The sequence below is a fragment of the Limulus polyphemus genome, unplaced genomic scaffold (assembly GCF_000517525.1).
Source record: "Limulus polyphemus unplaced genomic scaffold, Limulus_polyphemus-2.1.2 Scaffold3941, whole genome shotgun sequence".
Taxonomy (NCBI): domain Eukaryota; kingdom Metazoa; phylum Arthropoda; class Merostomata; order Xiphosura; family Limulidae; genus Limulus; species Limulus polyphemus.
The window spans coordinates 3,725-10,515 of record NW_013669551.1 but is presented as its reverse complement, the minus strand read 5'-3'; the positions used below and the strand labels follow the sequence as shown (position 1 = coordinate 10,515).

General features: G+C 31.0%; 1 long non-coding RNA gene across 2 annotated transcripts in view; it reads right to left on the bottom strand.

Annotated features, from left to right (window-relative positions):
• The window catches only part of LOC111088523, a 46,006-nt gene extending 40,330 nt beyond the window's left edge, over positions 1 to 5,676 (bottom strand). The window contains exon 1 of one of the 2 annotated variants that reach the window (XR_002613015.1): positions 5,511 to 5,676. This is a non-coding gene — a long non-coding RNA (uncharacterized LOC111088523). Of the gene's footprint in view, positions 1 to 5,385; positions 5,478 to 5,510 lie in introns of those variants that run through there. The other variant, XR_002613016.1, reaches the window with a different exon arrangement.
• Between the last annotated feature and the right edge of the window lie 1,115 nt (positions 5,677 to 6,791).

The window sequence follows — 6,791 nt, the reverse complement described above, 5'->3', positions numbered from 1 at the left end:
CCCACTAAAAGCCTTTTCCCTTTATATCCACTAATACAAACCCAAATGGATTCAATCTCTTTGCTATTATCTTTGATATCCTCAATTTCAACAGGATGTAACTCACATTTTACATATAAGGCCACTCCTCCTCCCCTCTTTAATACTCTATCCCTATTTAATAGCCTGTAACCCTCTATTTAAAAAAAAAATTCTGTCATCAAATCATATATGTTTAACCATGTTTCAGTTATTCCCATTATACCAAAATCCTCCATTCCTACCAGTGCTCTAAAGTCATCTATTTTATTTCTTATACTTCTAGCATTACAATAGTAACAATTAAGCCTATCCTTATAACTACTTCTATACTCATTTCCTATGCTAAATGTTTCTCTGCCTCTTATTCTTTTTGCATTTAGTTTATCCTGGCCCTCACCACTGTCTAGTCTTAGCTTAAGACTTCCTTTAATAGCTGAGTTAATAGCCCTAGCATACAAGCCAGCCCCTATCCTATTTAAATGTAAACCATCCATTGCAAAAAGCTCCCTTCTCCCACTGAACTAATCCCACAAGTCCAACCAGCCAATCTCCTCATCCTTACATACTAACCTAAGCCTAGCATTTAGCCCTAATGACCTACTTATAACTTCATCCCCACAGTTAATTCTGGGCCGTATCCGTGACAAAATTAAGTTATGGCCATTTTCTTTAAGTGACTTTATCAACCCCTTATACTTATTAATTAGCTTCTCTGACCTACCTTTCCCTACATCAATAGCCCCTACATGCACTACAAAAACTGCATCTCTGCTAACCCCTTTGTTATATCTCTTGCTCTGTCAGTTATATCCTCCACCTGAAAAACACCACCACATAAAAGTTAATTTTAATATAACATAAACTACTGACAACAAGGGACCATTTGGTTCTTCACGGCTGTCCTTGCACATCTAACTTTGGGAAAAGTAAAAATTTAAACCCACCCTTTGCTTTTAAGGAAATCGTTAGATTATCTTCTTAGATTCCTATAAAGTGCTAGCCTCCACAACTAATTCCATAAGTCAATCACCTTTTAGAAAAACAAAACTGACTTAACTGGAGCCTAGCCCATCTTATCTAAATCATGTACTTCTATCCTCATCCCATTATCTTTCCAATTTTTCCCTAAAAATGTTACTACAGATATAGAGAAAAAAACTTATGAGATGTAATTTTTTGTGCAAAACCCATTTTTTCAGGGATTTCAAACAGGATTAAAAAATTAGACAAAATATATATATTGCTTATTCAGCTCTAATTATTCTAAAATCTTTATATCTTTGGTAGTTTGGTATATTTTAGCACAAAATTTCTATCATCTTGTTGAAATATATTCCCTGTAACAGCTTCCATTACTATAAAAATATGACGACATTTATCCCAATAATTCTTCAGTCATCAACAAAATTAAAATAGATTTCTGAAACACCTTTTCAATGTTTGAAAGGTCTCCAAGTTTAAGAATTATGGCCCATTTATAAAATTGAAAACTTAGTCTTAGGTAGAAAATATACGAGCCATACTGACTATAGAGATTTAGTCTTTACAAACTGAAAGGTCAGTCCTGCATACTGTAGGTAATAACTATATGTATGATAAATGTATCATGTGCATAATACAAGCTTTTAGTTTTCAGGATACTTTCATTTCAACTTCCTGTTAGAATGGTATTATTAAAGCAAAATGTACTGATAGTTTTTTCCTACCAGCTATTCTCAACACAAAAGTGATATATAACTGATATTTTCTTTTTTTCACTAAAGGTATTCATCAGCAATAATTTGAATAATATTAATTAATTATTAAAAGTACAACTACTACTTTTTTTACAAATGTGCTGAAATCTATTTAATAGTTGACAGACTAGCACTGGGAATTACATCTAATGGAAAATGACAAAATATTTAACAAAGGTAAAAGTAATTAAGATACATAGATATGTCACTTAACTAGATAGTAAATGTCTTTGAATTTTCATAAAAAGACTTTTTAATAGTTGTAAAAGTAGTTAGAATTATTCATTATTACTTATTTTTGCTTGAATTAATTGTAACCATCACTCAGAAATAGCAGCAAGCTAGTCTTACTGATGTGAAAAGGATTTTTTTTTCGTGAAGAGCAATTTTTTTTGGGGGGGTAATGCTTTTTCCATGTTATGCATCTTCAATCAATTTTGTTTGGAAGAATTTCATAATCAGTTAGTACTTTAGTTAATGTGCATTATAAATACTTTATATGAAATTTCTTTTGGCTTTTTACAATTCAACAATCCTACATGCAACTATTTCAAGTTTTACTCATCATTACTCTGTTGAGAAAAGATAAAGGTTCAGGAAAGTAACTGCTATAAATGTACTGCACATTGTTTATACTGTACTAATATCTAGCCACATGTAACATAAGTATCACTATATACAACTGTAATGTTTATGGTCCTATGTTACTATGTTTGAGTTATGAAAATACATTATATATACACACACAATGATTAACTAATAAAAGAATCAGCCAGTTTCATTACAAAAAATAGACCCAAAAGTCTGGCTAGTTGAAAAGTGCATTTGAGGGACCAATAATTAACATTTAATGACAAAAAGGGGCCTCTTGGTCTATCAGAGCTATCTCATCTACTACAATAAACTTTAAACAAAATATACATATATATATATACATAAAAAAACCTCCCTCAAAGTCAGTCCTTATCATTTAAATATTTATTAAGCCTTCCCTTAAACTCCCTTAAGGCAACCTATTCCAAATGTCAACCACTCGATTAGAAGATGCCTCCCACCTGCTAAAATTTATAGTTGTGTCCTACTATTCTCACCATTAATTACAAAAAAGAAGATAAAGTATCAACACTATATCAATTCCCTTAACCTTGTCAAACAGTTCTATCAGATCCCTTATAACTTCTTTTATTTTTCAAGAGAAACATTTCAGAACTCTTAACCTGTCCTTACATGATAAATTTTACATCCTAGTAGCCCTCCTCTGAACCATTTCCAACAATTTACATGTCCTTCCTAAGCTAAGGAGCCCAAGACTGAACACGATACTCCAACTGAGGTCTAATCAGTGATCTATACAATGAAATTATAACTTTTTAGACTTTTATTAAATACCACTGTAGGTACAACCTAAAAATCTATTTGCCCTACAACTAGCAACAGCACACTAGTGAGATGACTTGCGAGACTGATCAACCAGAATACTAAGATTCTTTTAATCCATGATAACACTGTTAAGGTTATTCCCAAATAAAATTATACTTATACTTCAAATTATGATAACCCACATGCATTACCTTCCATTTTATATAATTGAAAGCAATCTGCCATTTATTCACTCAACTCAACAAATAATCTAAATCCTTTTGTAAACTAGTAGCACCCTCCTTACAGCTAGTAACAACCAAGACTTTAATATCATCAGAAAATTTAAGTCATAAAGAGCAAATGTCCTAACACTAACTCTGAGGTACCCCACTTGTAACATTAATCCAGTTTGACAGAACTCCGTGTATAGCAAACCTCTTGTTTTCTTCCATCCAGCCACTTTTCTATCCAATGAACCAACTTATCCCCCATAACTATATAGATCTTTGTTTTAACAAGCCTTTTAAGACGTACTCTGTTACGTGCTTTTGAAAAATACAGATACTCCAAATTCACATCCTTAACCTATCTACATATATAGTAACCTCTTCAAAAAATGTCAAAAGATTAGTAATGCAAGATTTTCCCATAGAGAATCCATGTTGACTATTCAAGAAAATTTTAAATTTTGTTAATTGACTTTGTAAAGCGTTTCTTATTAGAATTTTAAAAACTCTTTTCATCACTGATATAAGGTTAATAAGTCTATAATTACATGAACAATTCTTAGCCCTTTTATTTTCTTCCATTATCAGCACAAAACACCTCAATAAATAACAGTTTCTAAGTTCTGTAATACAAAAGTAGAAGTAATTAGATGGTTAATCTAACTTTAACAATTCTAAAACTATGTTTATACTTTAACTTATTTTTTACTTATATTTTAACCTTAGAACTTTTTTGAGTTTTATAATCTTGAAAAATGTGAATCATGTTACACCACCACAATTCTATTCTATAACTAAACTTCATTAATTTATGCATACCTTTTGTAATCTGTGTTAACTTTTAAATAAAATAACAATTACTTGCAATTCATCTGAAAATAAAACCTATGGGTACAAGTCCAAAATTAAATAAAACAGCAAAAAGTGTCATTGCTGCATATTATTGAGTTAGTATTCAGTGTCAACAAAAATTACTTTTCGTAAAGAAATTGAATAACAGTGTAATCATAATGTCAGTCTGCTCAGCAAAAAAATAAAATAACCAATGCTTATGCACAATATCAAAATCTGAAGAATTGATATATGGTATAGCAATTCTATGTTTTAGTTAATAACTGGAAAAATTTGGATTTTAAGGACATAATACTAGAACACAAAATTACACACAAGTGCCTGCAATAGTAATTAAAGATGCAAATTAATAATATGGCAGGTAGCAAACTGGTATTAATAGTTTCGTATTTTCTTGTCCATCATAGAAGAATGTGTACCTAATTTTCTTGACTTCAAGACTAAAATCTTTCATTTACTATAACTTATATCTTGTTGTGGTAAGCACTCTGTTAAATTATAAAAATTCACACTAAAGTTTGTAATGCCTAAGAAGTAAAAAATAGAACAGCAATGATATATCAGTATGTAAATATAGGTATCAAATGTTAAAACATAAACTATGTGTAAAGATAAAACGTACAGAAATAATGTAATAAAAACTATAAAGTCACGAACAGTGTTGAACTATGTAGTAGCATTCAATAAGCAAAGACAGTCCACCAATGCTGGTAGGAATCTACCATGCAATAACAGATGAACAAATTTGAAACTATTAGACTTAGAGGGCCAGGTTCGGGTACTTGAACCAACTACACACTCATTGTCTGCAGCCAATTATGGAAAGATAGTTGCCCAGTAATAAGATAAAGAATAAATAGCTCAACCACTTGTAAAGCTACAGATTTCAAAATAAAAATAGGAGATAATATACAAGATATGAAAAAATAATATACATACGTCTTAGCCTTTAGTTTTGGAGAGTATTTAGCATTATATTAATACCATAACCAGTAATACTGTGTACATGTTAAAAAAATCCCCCCAAACAAAAATAAAACGAGTAGTAGTAATCAAACATGTGCACAGCTTGTCTCACCGAGTTTCACTTTCAGACAGTTTTCTAAGTAGTTTTGTACAGTTGTGAGTTTTATCTTGTTACGTATTGAGCACTACAGTAACAAAATAACTTTCAGTAGTTTACTCACAATTACATGATACAGTCATATTTCGTTGATAGACCTGGAAATTTCACTGAAAATCGTAATTGTTATGAAATAATATCACTATTACTGGCCTAATGCTGAAAGTGAAAGGTGTAATGTTTACTCACCGCTTGGAATACCAATGATGAAATCACCTACTAAAATATTTCTACAGAACAAAAAGTACGTGTAATAATATATTAGATATTTCCTAATTCATATCTTTATTATAACAGTAATAAATTATATATTTATATAAGTTGTCAGAATAACTGAAATAATTCTCCAATGCCTATTTTATCGCCCTCTAGTGAGAAGTTAGGAATTACTCATAAATATAGTAAATATATATATATATATAACACAGAATATATATATATATATATATAACAGAATTTTGTACAATAACACATTACAGACACGTATTGCTATTCGTTTCAGATTAGTAATGTAAGGTACAAAAATTTACATATATTATCAACAGAACTATTAAACAATTCGTTATATTGCCATAGACTAAAAAAATGTTATATGCTTGCTTTAAGTTTCATGCGGTAGCGAAAACCTGTTGTTTTGTCATACACAGTTTTTGAAGTTTCTTCTAAAATCTATAATAACATCGATTAACAAGATTCAGAAATGCATACATCATGAATTCTGATTAACAGGTAGGAATATCTGGTGTCTCAATCATCAAGAATGGCTTGGTAAAAACACTCATCCCTTAAGTGCTCAACTTTCAATCGATATCGATTTCTTCCTTTTTTTATGCGCAGGATGTAAATTTTTCTGAGCTTGGTCTTGTCGGTCGCGTCCATTTTAGAACGTTTTATCAACCTTTGTTTGTAGAAATTCTTATCCTTATTTAAAGAAAAATCCGAGTTGAAGATAAATTTACCTACCAAGCAAAACAAAAGACGACGTCTCTGTCAGCCTGTGTTTTTAAAATAAGGTAAGAATCAGTATAACGTGTATTCTACAATTGTTGATGACGTAAAGATTAGAACGGTTGGTTTAGCAGTTGTACCTTTCATATCTGCATTATTTTTGTAATGCTGCAGAAAAGAGTACATAATAACTATGAAGTATATAAATAAAATTAACGGCTGCTTTCTCTATCATTGTTTTATACGTCCAAACAAGCTTGCAAAACTAATAGTTTAGAGAAACTAAAAACTGTTATATTATAATCTGCTTAGCTTTGAATTTATTTTCCGCTCAAATTCCGCATACTTAATTGTACAGTACGTGAAAATAACTTTACTGAGTGTGGTCGGAAGGCAAATGAAAACTAGTAATAGAGAGCAGTAATGACGCCCCAGCTCGTACGTCACAGAATGGGTCTCTAGTAGTCAAAGCGTTCAACCCTTCCCCTCACACTGCTCGTTAGAAGAAGCAGGCGGCCCTAA